Source organism: Tamandua tetradactyla, chromosome 3 (assembly GCF_023851605.1).
Source record: "Tamandua tetradactyla isolate mTamTet1 chromosome 3, mTamTet1.pri, whole genome shotgun sequence".
In the NCBI taxonomy this organism is placed as follows: domain Eukaryota; kingdom Metazoa; phylum Chordata; class Mammalia; order Pilosa; family Myrmecophagidae; genus Tamandua; species Tamandua tetradactyla.
In genome coordinates, this window is record NC_135329.1 from 59,626,576 (window position 1) to 59,639,706 (window position 13,131).

At 39.1% G+C, this 13,131-nt stretch overlaps 1 protein-coding gene across 1 annotated transcript in view; it reads right to left on the minus strand.

Moving 5' to 3' along the window:
- LOC143677349 (uncharacterized) overlaps positions 1–13,131 on the minus strand; it is a 92,084-nt gene that overhangs the window by 58,961 nt on the left and 19,992 nt on the right. The window lies entirely within an intron of this gene.

The window sequence follows — 13,131 nt, forward strand, 5'->3', positions numbered from 1 at the left end:
TTGGTATGTTCCTAGGTAAGACCTCCTCATTGATAGTTTCTACTGCTATAAAATTCCCCTTTGTATGCACCATCCCTTCATTTTTCTTTGTATATTTTATCTTTTCTTGAAAGCTGGTCATTTTACTGTTTTACTGTGCTGTCACTGTATTTAGATTGTCTGTGGTCTGTTCCTTAAGCTTGAGGCAGTAGTGTTAATGACAGGAGATTTCCTTGAATGCCAGACTCTAACCAAAAAGAGGAAGGAAAAAAGAGACACCTTTCCCAGTCTTTGCAGATCGAGTTCTGTGAGTGTTGTCTTTTAGTGCTTATCCAGATAATCCCTTTAAAGAACAGCTTGAACACAAAGTCTAGGAACCTTGCTAGTTCCTTCTGTGCAAGCATCTTTTATTAGGCAAATATGTGTTGCTGCAGGAACTGTCTCCTTAACAGGATTATGAAAGTCCCATTTTCTCTAGGAAACAGTTTCCTCATGCTCCTGGGTACTGTATTCTACGCCCCACAGTCAGGAGTTCCTTTCCTAAGCAGCTATATAGAAAGCCACACTGATCTCCCAGAGCATACTGGAGGAGTGCTCTGGAAGGTGCCTTCTACACATGGGGCAAGTTCTTGGATGGTGAGCTTCTTATAAATGACTGGATTCAGCCCCTCAGGCCTCATCTGGCAGATCAGGCCACACACATATGCTTCTTCTGTGCCCAAAGGTTATTCTGCTCCCTCCAGATTTGGGACAAGAGACCTTCACTGTGAGCACAGACAAGCTCTATGCCAGGCTTATAAACCATGGGGGCTGGCCTTCCTAGGCATCAGGAGATGTTACCACTTTTTATTTTTCAGTAACAAGGTATGGGAACTTTCTCAGTTAAGTTTCTTGTAACTTTAAGAAATAGAAGCCAGTTCAAAACTTAAATAAGAAACAGAGATGAACTATAATGATAAAAGGGTGACTCCTGGGGCCCATAAAACTGTAACTCATCCTCAAAAGGACTTGAATCATGGGGATTAGAAAGCTCTCAGGGATTTTGGCAGAATATTTCTTTCTCCCTCAGAATATTAAACAGATGTGTTTTCTAATCTCTGCTTTTCTCCATGAAAAGCAATTTTTCTTTTCTCTACAGAAAAGATCAACTTCTTCTACCAGAATTCCTGCACACTAGATGGTGAAAGATGACTACCACTATAATACCACAGAAAAAGGAAACATCTCATATTGTAAATAATATCTGTCCCAGTCTCAAGTTTATGAGAGATAATCTGATTAAGCACATTTAAGACAACAGTCCAAACCTGTTCAAACAACTATGGTCCAAGAACAAGGTCATCGATACAAACATAACCTGCAGGTCCCATTCATGTGGGGTATGAGACAATTCTCAGAGCTCTTTGGATCCACTTTCTTTATTTTCTTTTATCTTTCTTCATCACATTTGAAGTGGATGTTGGGAATAATGTCTTCAATTGGGCAACTCCACTTTCCCAGAACACTTCTGGGCTTAAATGGGGATTGGACACAGGCTTTTTAGACCAGACTCATGTTTTCTCTGCCAGTGCGGCAGAACTCTGAAAAAAATCAAGTGGTCTACCATCTATCTGCTTCCAGACATCTCCATGTATCGATACACACCCCTAGAGTTATCACTGAGAAACTTCTTATATGTAATTCATTCCTTTGCTTTCTTGCCCCAATCCCTCCTGACCCCCGAATGGATCTTGATTTAAATAATACTCATTCTCTAAAGTTCTAAAATGTTTTAAAGGTCACACCCTTGATGGGAGCTTTGCCTTGAAGCATTTTAATCAACTGGCAGATAACTCTATGTTTGCCCCAGGCATTCTTGGCATTTTTTTCCCAAAGCCTGTTTAAAGGTAGCTGGAAAAGCTGGATCTAAAGTAGCTTTTCTACAAATTTTTAAGGTTCCAAATTTCTGGGTTATCTCTATTCTTTTCATCTTTGTTTGCAAACAGGCTATTTCTTTACTGTATTTCCTCTCCATCACAAAACCATTCCATTCATAAACAATATTAAGGTTTGGTTTTCCATCTTCCTTTTCAGCTACAAGTTGAAAAAAGCAAATGATCTGCCATTCATATAATCACAAGCCACAAACAGCAACTTTAGCAAATGTGTTGCCTTCTTCCCCTCTCCCACATTAGTTTCCCATTACCTACTACCCAACTGCTATACCAATATTTCACATTCTAGTGTTAGCAGCATTGCACTAAAGGGATCAATTTTTATACTATGTAACATAGGTATTTCTACATTGCAGCAGCAAATTACCCTTACCATCTCAGGAGTTTTAATACAATAAATGTTATTCATACTTACACCAGAGCTGATATGCCAGATGTTTCTAGTGCAACTGCCTTTCATGAGGTAATTTAGGTATTAAGGTGATATGTCTTTGGATATGCCTCTCAACAGTTCTAAAGATTGGCTAATACTAGTAAAGACATTACATGGGAAATTCATACCTGCTTGTTGAAGTTTTGGCCAAGAAGTAAGGCACATCACTTCTGCTCAAAGTCCATTGTCCAGAATTGGTCTTACAATGTGCCTAACTACAAGGATGCTGAAAATTCAAGGAAACAAGTGGATAACTGGTGAGCAATGCCTCATCCATTGACCAGGGAGGTCTTGTGTTGAGATCACAGAGCTTAAAGGTCAAAGCGACCCACACAATGGAGTCTGCCTAGGAAGGACATCTGTGCTGGAGAGCTGTCGACCAGCACTGAAATATGCAACAGCGAAAAACAATATTTTGTTGAACTAATCTACCACTTTTAAGAGGACATTTATTAGAACTGGATCTTACTCCATTACTACAATCCATTAACTTTTTTTTTGAGCTTTAAGAAATATGCTTCTGGTGCATAGAGAGAGATGGGGCAAGATGATAGCATAATGAGGGGTGGAATTTAGTTCATCACCTAGAGCAGCTAGTAAATAGCCCAGAACTGTATGGAACAACTGCTGAGGTGACATTTGTGACCAGACACATATCATACACCAGTCCAGAACAGATAGAACAGGTAAGATCCCATACAGAACTGAAGTCTCCTAGGCTGCAGGGGCTGGCACCCTTCCTCCACAGGCATGGCAGGTGGGTTCCCCAAGGGGAAAGGAAATAGACTTTATTTGTAGCAAGGAGTTAGCTCAACTAAGCTCCAATTGCAGAATTAACAAATTCTGACTACTGAAAACAGGCCTCAAACACAAATAAATCTGGAGTAAGCAGTAGAGGAACCAGTAGTTTTCACCCCACCAGAGAGAGGGTGGGGCTGATGGAAGAAAACAAAAAGAAGCTTTTTGACTTGGACAGCACAAAATACTGGAAAAGGGCTGGACCCCAAGAAAAGGGGGCAAACAGAGTAAGGCAACACTCAGAGCCAGGAAGCAAAACCAGCTCTTGATTGGCAAATCTGGGGAGTACGGGTCTGGATCCCAAAAGGTTTTTTTTCTTTTTTTTAACTTTTTAACAGCTCATTAGATAGAACTGCCAGCGCTTGCAGGCTCCAGCACTACCCCAGGCAAGGGCAGAATTAAAGAATGTCTGGGAGACAAAGTAAATAGGTGGATGGGGACAAATCCCTAAAGGGTGTATATCCCCCAAGAAAAGGGGGGTGGGGCCAAGCTCAAGTGGAGGAACCCTTCAGGGAATTCAGGCCCCAGGGGCTGTAAAATAGAATCAACCAAAGCCTGCCTATTACCTCAGCCTCTGTCTCAACCACACTACTGGCAAGAAGAGGCTGCTGAAATGAAAGTCACCACATCACTTTATGCTGGTGGGAGGCTGTGAGCAGACAAGCACCACATGCTGGGCAGGATAGGAAAAACAGAGACTAGAGGCATCATAGGAAAAGTCTGATAACCTGCTGGGTTTCACCATCAGGGAAACCTGATACTGACTACTCTCTCCTTCTGAGACATGAGCCTGTCTGGTCTGGGAAAACCTGACTGGGGTCAATAATATCTAAGGAGACCCTCCTCTAAAGAATGGCTCCACATAGGCAGAGCAAGAAACAGAAAAACAAAAATGGAAAAACTGGTTAAACAGAAGCTGTGCTAGAAGTCGAGAATAAGCTGATCTGAATGCCAAAGAATAGACAGTGAACAAAGCAATCCAATAAAAAAATTTAGGTAAAAGAGTGAAAACAACATCTAGAATAAACAGAAATCAAATGCCTAGATGCAAGCAAAAAGTGAGTCATAGTAGGAAAATCAAAGATATGGCCCAAAGGAACAAACCAACTGCTCAAATGAGATATAAAAATTGAAACAACCAATTCAGGATGTTTGAACAGACGTGCAAAATCTTATCAAAACTCAAATCAATGAGTTGAAGGAGGAGATGAAGACACTGAACAAACATAAAGAAGAACTTGAAATTCTGAACACAAATTGCAGAACTTATGGGAATGAAAGGCACAATAGAACAGGTGAAAAAAACAATGGTGATCTACAATAACAGATTTGAGAGAAGAAAGGATTAGTGGAATAGAGGACTGCAGATTTGAAATCTGACACACAAAAGAAAATACAGGGAAAAGAATGGAAAAATATGAGCAGGGTCTCAGAGAACTGAACGACAAGGTGAAGCACACAAACATACATTTTATGGATATACTAGAAAGAAAAGGAGCAGAAACATTAATGGAGGAAATAATCACTGAAAACTTCCAATGTCTTATGAAAGACATAAAATTACAGATCCAAGAAGTGTAGCATACCCCGAAAAGAACAGATCCAAATAGACCCACTCTGAGACACTTACCAATCATACTGCCAAATGTCAAATACAAAGAGAAAGTTTGAAAGCAGCAAGAGAAAAACGATCCATCACATACAAGGGAAGTTCAATTAAGACTGGATTTCTCAGCAGAAACCATGGAGGTGAGAAGAAGGCAGTGGTATTATACAGTTAAGATACTGAAAGAAAAAAACCGTCAACCAAGAATTCTATACTCAGCAAAACTGTCCTTCAAAAATTAGTGGGAGAAGCCAACACAACGAGCAGTCTCACCACTCTACCCTTCTCTACGTGGGACATGACTCCCAGGGGTGTGGACCTTCCTGGCAATATGGGACAGAAATCTTGGAATGAGCTGAGACTCAGCATCAAGGGACTGAGAAAAACCCTAGAATGAGCTGAGACTTAGCATCAAGGGATTGAGAAAACCTTCTCGACCAAAAGGGGGAAGAGGTAAATGAGACTAAGTGTCAATGGCTGAGAGATTCCAAACAGAGAGGTTATCCTGGAGGTTATTCTTATGCATCAAGTAGATATCATCTTGTTATTCAACATGTAATGGAGAGGCAGGAGGGAACTGCCTGAAAATGTAGAGCTGTGTTCCAGTAGCCATGTTTCTTGAGGATGATTGAATAATGATATAGCTGCCACAATGTGACTGTGTGATTGTGAAAACCTTGTGTCTGATGCTCCTTTTATTTACCTTGTCAACAAAGGAGTAGAACATATGGAATAAAAATAAATAATAGGGGGAACAAATGCTAAAATAAATTTAGTTTGAAATGCTACTGATCAATGAAAGCAAGGGGTAAGGGGTATGGTAGGCATAGCCTTTTTGTTTTTCCTTTCCTGTGTTCATTTTATTTCTTTTTCTATTGTCTTTTTATTTCTTTTTCTGAATTAATGCAAATGCTCTAAGAAATGATGAATATGCAACTAAGTGATGATATTGAGAATTACTGATTATGTAATTTTGTATGTTTATGTTTCATTTTGTTTCTTAATTTTTTAATTAATAAATAAAATTTTTAAAAAATGAGCGGGAGATTAAAATATCTTCAAACAGTAACTGAGAGAATTTGTGATTAAGTGACCAACTCTACAAGAAATACTAAAGAGAGCATTACAGACAGACAGGAAAAGACAAGTGAGAAAGGTCTGAAGAAGAGTGTAGAAATGAAGACTATCACTAAACATAAAAAGAGAAAAAAAAATAGATATGACACATAAAATCCAAGAGACAAAATGCTGCAAGTACTGCCTTTCCAGTAATAACATTAAATTTTATTGGATTAAACTTCTCAATCAAAAGACACAGACTGGTAGAATGGATTAAAAAATAGGACCCATCTATAGATTGACTATAGGAGTGCATTTTAGACACAAGGAAAAAAATAGATTGAAAATGAAAGGTTGGGAAAAGATTTTTCATTCTAACAATAGCCAGAAAAGAGTAGGGCTAGCAACATTAATATCTGACAAATTGCACTTGATTTAATATAATTAAAAGAGACAAAGACAACAACATGGACGGACCTTGAGAACATTATGCTGAGTGAGACTAGCCAAAAACTAAAGGACAAATATTGTATGGTCTCACTGATAGGAACTGACATTAGTGAATAAACTTGGAATATGTAATTGGTAACAGAGATCATCGGGAGATAGAAATAGGGTAAGGTATTGGGTAATTGGAGCTGAAGGGATACAGACTGTGCAAGTGAACTGGATACAAAAACTCAGAAATGGACAGCACAATACTACCTAACTGTAATATAATTATGTTAAAACACTGAATGAAGCTGCATATGAGAATGATAGAGGGAGGAGGGCTGGGGGCATAAAAGAAATCAGAAAGAAAGACAGATGTTAAAGATTGAGATGGTATAATCTAGGAATGCCTAGAGTGTATAATAATAGTGAAATGTACAATGTACAAATTTTAAAAATGTTTTTGCATGAGGAAGAACAAAGGAATGTCATTATTGCAGGGTGCTGAAAATAGATACTAATTAATATTTTAAAATGTCACCTTATATGTGAGACTAAAGCAAAAAATGTTTATTTGTTACAAAATTTATATTTTGACTAGTGCATTTCCTAATATAACTTATGTAAATAGTTTGATTGAACACCATAAGTACTCGGAATCTCAGGTAGGACATGAGATTTTGTTGGTTTGTCCAGAGTGATGCCCCGATGAATCCCAGAATGATTCGATCAGTGAGTGGAAAAGTATTTGCAAAGCCCCCTTTGGGGAATGGTGAGAATGGGGAGAAATTCAACTTCCCCAAGTTGAATTCTTGATATTATCACAAGCAGTACGGACGACCAAAGCTATAGGCTGAGCCCCCAGTCTTGGGGTTTGTTCATATGAAACTTAACCCCACAAAGGATAGGTCAAGTCTACTTAAAATTCAGGCCTAAGAGTCACCCCAAGAGAGCCTCTTTTGTTGCTCAGATGTGGCCTCTCTCTCCAGCCAACACAACGAGCAGTCTCACCACCCTCCCCCTCTCTGCGTGGGATATGACTCACAGGGGTGTGGACCTTCCTGGCAATGTGGGACAGAGATCCTGGAATGAGCTGAGAATCAGCATCAAGGGATTGAGAACAACTCTAGAATGAGCTGAGAATTAACATCAAGGGATTGAGAGAAACTTCTCGACCAAAAGGGGGAAGAGTAAAATGAGACAAAGTGTCAATGGCTGAGAGATTCCAAACAGAGTTGAGAGGTTATCCTGGAGGTTATTCTTATGCATTAAGTAGATATCACCTTGTTGTTCAAGATGTAGTGGAGAGGCTGGAGGGAACTGCCTGAAAATGTAGAGCTGTGTTCCAGTAGCCATGTTTCTTGAGGATGATTGAATAATGATACAGCTATCACAATGTGACTGTGTGATTGTGAAAACCTTGTGTCTGATGGTCCTTTTATCTACCTTGTCAACAAAGGAGTAGAACATATGGAATAAAAATAAATAATAGGGGGAACAAATGCGAAAATAAATTTAGTTTGAAACACTAGTGATAAATGAAAGCAAGGGGTAAGGGGTATGGTATGTATAATCTTTTTTTTCCTGTGTCCATTTTATTTCTTTTTCTGTTGTCTTTTTCTTTTTCTAAATTGATGCAAATCTTCTAAGAAATTATGAATATGCAACTATGTGATGATATTAAGAATTACTGATTATATATGTAGAATGGAATGATATCAATGTTTTTGTTTGTTGTTAATTTTTTTAATTAATAAATAAAAATTTAAAAAACAAAAAACAAAAAGACACAAAGACACTATGTATTAATAAAAGGAAGAACTCAATAAGAAATTCTAACAATCATAAATACTTACGCACCAAGCCAGAGTGCTCCAAAATACATGAGGCAAGCACTGACAATACTGAAGAAAGAAGCAGACACCTCTACCATAATAGCTGGACACTTCAATTCCCTGCTCTCATCAATGGATAGAATAGCTACACAGAGGGTCAATATGGGAACAGAGACTTTGAATAATACAATAAATGAACTCAACTTAACCAAAAAAGGAGGATGCAAATAAATAAAATTAAAAAAAGAAGTGGGGAAAAAAAGGAGTGGGGACACAGCCACTGAACCTAAGAAATAAAGAAGGGAATGAGAGGATACTATAACCAAGTATATGCTAAGAAACTAGACAACGTAATTGGAATGGACAGCATCCCTACAAAGGCATGAATAACCAATGTGGACTCGAGAAGAAACAGAAGACTTCAACAAACCAGTCACAAGTAAATGGACTGAATCTGTCATCAAGAAGCTACCATAAAAGAAAAGTCCAGGACCAGATGGCTTCACAAGTAAATTCACCAACCATCCAAGAAAGGATTAGTACCAATCCTGCTCAAATGCTTCAAAAAATTTGAAGAGAAGGAAAATCTAACTAACTCATTCTATGAAGCCAACATCACCTACATATATAATCAGTAATTCTAAATATCATCACATAGTTGCATATTCATCATTTCTTAGAAAATTTATATCAATTTAGAAAAAGAAATAAAAAGACAACAGAAAAAGAAATAAAATGAAAACAGGAAAAAAAAGATTATACATACCATACCCCTTACCCCTTGCTTTCATTTATCACTAATGTTTCAAACTAAATTTATTTTTGCATTTGTTCCCCCTATTATTTATTTTTATTCCATATGTTCTACTCCTTTGTTGACAAGGTAGATAAAAGGACCATCAGACACAAGGTTTTCACAATCACACAGTCACATTGTGACAGCTGTAATACTAAAGCCAGATAAAAATACTACAAGAAAAGGAAATTAGAGAACAATATCTTTAATGAATATATGTGCAAAAATACTTGCAAATCAAATATAGCATCAAACATAGCAGCACATTAAGAGAATTATACACCATGAGGAAACAAGTTTTATTTCAGATAGGCAAGGCTCATTCAACACAAGAAAACCCATTATCGTAATAATACCACATCAGTAAGTTAAAGCAGAAAAACCGCACAATCATCTCACATTTGACAAAATTCGATATCCTTTCTTGACGAAAACACTTCAAAGGCTAGGAACAGAAGGGAATTTCCTCAAACATAATAAGAATATATGAAAACCCATAGCTAATATCATCCATAATGGGGAAAGAGTAAAAGCTCTCCCTCTAGGCTCAGGAACAAGACAAGGATGCCCACTGTCATCACTGTTATTCCATACTGTGCTGCAAGTTTTAGCCACGGCAATTAGACAAGAAAAATGAATAAAAGGCATCTAAATTGGAAAGGAAGAAGTAAAACTCTCACTGTTTTCAGATGACATGATACTCTAAGTTGAAAACCCCGAAAAATCTACAGCAAAACTACTACAGTTAATAAATGAGTATAGCAAAGAGGCAGGGTACAAGATCAACAACCAAAAATCAGCAGTGTTTCAATACACTAGGAAGGAGCAAACTGAAGAGGAAATCAAGAAAATTATTCCCTTTATTACAGCAACCAAAAGAACAAAATACTTAGGGATAAATTTAACTAAGGATACAGAAGACCTATATACAGAAACTTACAAGAAATTGCTAAAAGAAATCATGGAAAACCTAAATAAATGGAAGGGTATACTGTGTTCATTGATTGGAAGGCTAAATATAGTTAAACTGTCAATTCTACCCAAATTGATTCATAGATTCAACACAATACCAATCAAAACCCCAAAACTTACTTTGCAGAAATAGAAAAACCAACAACAAAACTTATCTGGAAGTGCAGGGTGCCCTGAATAGCTAAAAATATACTGAGAAAGAAAAATCAGGAGAGGGGGGGTCTCATATTACCTGACTTTAAAGTATATTATAAAACTTCAGTAGTAAAAAACAAAACAAAAAAACACAACAACAACAAAACAACACAGAGCGGGCAACAGTGGCTCAGTGGCAGAGTTCTTTTTTTCACATGGGCAGGCACCGGGAATCGAACCCGGGTCCTCTGGCATGGTAGGCAAGCATTCTTGCCTGCTGAGCCACCGTGGCCCAGTGGCAGAGTTCTAACCTGCTGTGCTGGAGACCCAGGTTCAATTCCCAGTACCTGCCCATGCAAAAAAACACAAAAAAACAAAACAAAACAAAACAAAACACAGTATTGGCATAAAGCTATACTGACCAATGGAATTAAATTGAGTGTTCAGAAATAAGACCTATTGTAAAAGGGAATTTTACAAAGCTTAACAGTAGCTAATTTTTCCTCCTTAATTTAGCTATTTACATATATTTTAGCTTCTGAAATATCCAGCAAAAGCATTTGTGTCATTTTATATTCACGGCTATGCATTTGGTGTGAGTTAAGAATTATAAAGAAAAAAATTATGGGCCCCATCAGGCTGAAGATAAACAATCCTGGCGCCAAGGTTACTTGTTGTAAAACTGTTAAGAAATGCTTATTGTAAAACTGTTCTTATCTGCTTTTTTGCAAAACAGCACCTGTGACCCATGCTCAACCCCCACCCCCCCTCATCTTACCCTTTAAAAAGCTTTTGCAGACTTAAGTTCGGGGCTCTCTGTTCCTGCGTGTTCAGCGAGCCCCACACATGTGTGGAAAATAAACCCCTTGCGTGTTGCATGAGAGAACGTCTCTTGGAGTCCTCCTTTGCGTGGCAAAATTCTCAAATTCTTACATTTGGAGGTTCCACCGAGATCGGCTCTTCGTAAGGGGAGGCTCCAACAGCTCTTTCTCTCGGGGTAAGTGAGGCCTTTTTGTCTGAAGTGCGATCGCTTAGTCTGTCAGACTGGCAGTGACTGTCGGAGAGTCGCGTGAGCACTCCCCGACCGCAACTGACAGACGTGTCCGGGGTTGCAGGTCACTCTCCCGAGGGACGCCTCGGGATTGGGGGACCTCCGGGGACGCCTGGAGGCTTCCTACAGGGCCGACTCTGATTCTGTTTCCCTTCTGACGGGGGAAACTTGATCACAGTCATCAGGCCAGTCTGAGCTGTGTCTCTGAAACTGTGTAAACGTGGTGTGCCGGCTCTGTGTGTGTCTGTCTGTGTTTGTGTGTTGGGAATTGTTTTTGTTTTACCGAAGATGGGTCAGGGAATGTCGACTCCACTTTCTCTGACCTTAAGACACTGGTCTGAGGTCAGGGAAAGAGGTCAGAATCTATCTCTTATTATATAAAAAAAAAAAAAAAAAGGCAAATAGCAGACGTTCTGCTCGGCCGGGTGGCCCTCTTTTAACGTGGAATGGCCTTGTGAAGGAGCTTTTCATCTACCCTTGATTCGGGCCGTCAAGTCAGTCATCTTCCGCCCTGACCCGTATGGCCACCCGGACCAGCAGCCCTACATCATGGTTTGGCAGGACCTGTGTGAAAACCCACCTCCATGGGTAAAGCCGTTTCTTACTCCTCTTGGTCAACATGACTCTCCCTCTGTACTTCCAATCAAGGAGCCGGGTCCTTCTCAAGCTCCGAAACTCTATCCTTCCTTACCTCCTGCAGTCCTACCGGAATCCCAATCGGATCTACTCCTCTTCAACGCAGGTCCTTCTTCCCCTCCTCCCTACCCTTCAGCTCCGGTACAGGACCCCCCTTCTCTCAGCTCACCTTCTCCCTCCTCTAGTTCTCTCTCCCCGCAGGTTCACCAAGAGACGATCCCAGATATCTTATGGATCTTACAACTGGAGGCGGTTTTATGGCCCTTAAACCTAAAGCAAGAGCACTGAAGAAGGAAATAAATAAATGGGAACTCCTCAAAATTAAACACTTTTGTGCATCAAAGAACTTCATCAAGAAAGTAGAAAGACAGCCTTCACAATGGGAGACAATATTTGGAAATGATATATCAGATAAAGGTCTAGTATCCAGAATTTATAAAGAGATTGTTCATCTCAACAACAAAAAGACAGCCAACCCAATTACAAAATGGGAAAAAGACTTGAACAGACACCTCTCAGAAGAGGAAATACGGATGGCCAAGAGGCACATGAAGAGATGCTCAATGTCCCTGGCCATTAGAGAAATGCAAATCAAAACCACAATGAGATATCATCTCACACCCACCAGAATGGCCATTATCAACAAAACAGAAAATGACAAGTGCTGGAGAGGATGCGGAGAAAGAGGCACACTTATCCACTGTTGGTGGGAATGTCAAAGGGTGCAACCACTGTGGAAGGCAGTTTGGCGGTTCCTCAAAAAGCTGAATATAGAACTGCCATACGACCCAGCAATACCATTGCTAGGTATCTACTCAAAGGACTTAAGGGCAAAGACACAAACGGACATTTGCACACCAATGTTTTTAGCAGCATTATTTACAATTGCAAAGAGATGGAAACAGCCAAAATCTCCATCAACAGAAGAGTGGCTAAACAAACTGTGGTATATACATACGATGGAATATTATGCAGCTTTAAGACAAGATAAACTTATGAACCATGTAATAACATGGATGGACCTAGAGAATATTATGCTGAGTGAATCCAGCCAAAAACTAAAGGACAAATACTGTATGGTCCCACTGATGTGAACGGACATTCGAGAATAAACTTGAAATATGTCATTGGTAACAGAGTTCAGCAGGAGTTAGAAACAGGGTAAGACAATGGGTAATTGAAGCTGAAGGGATACAGACTGTGCAACAGGACTAGATACAAAAACTCAAAAATGGACAGCACAATAATACCTAATTGTAAAGTAATCATGTTAAAACACTGAATGAAGCTGCATCTGAGCTATAGGTTTTTGTTTTGTTTTGTGTTGTTTTGTTTTGATTTTACTATTATTACTTTTATTTTTTTCCTCTATATTAACATTCTATATCTTTTTCGGTTATGTTGCTAGTTCTTCTAAACCAATGCAAATGTACTAAGAAAGGATGATCATGCATCTATGTGATGA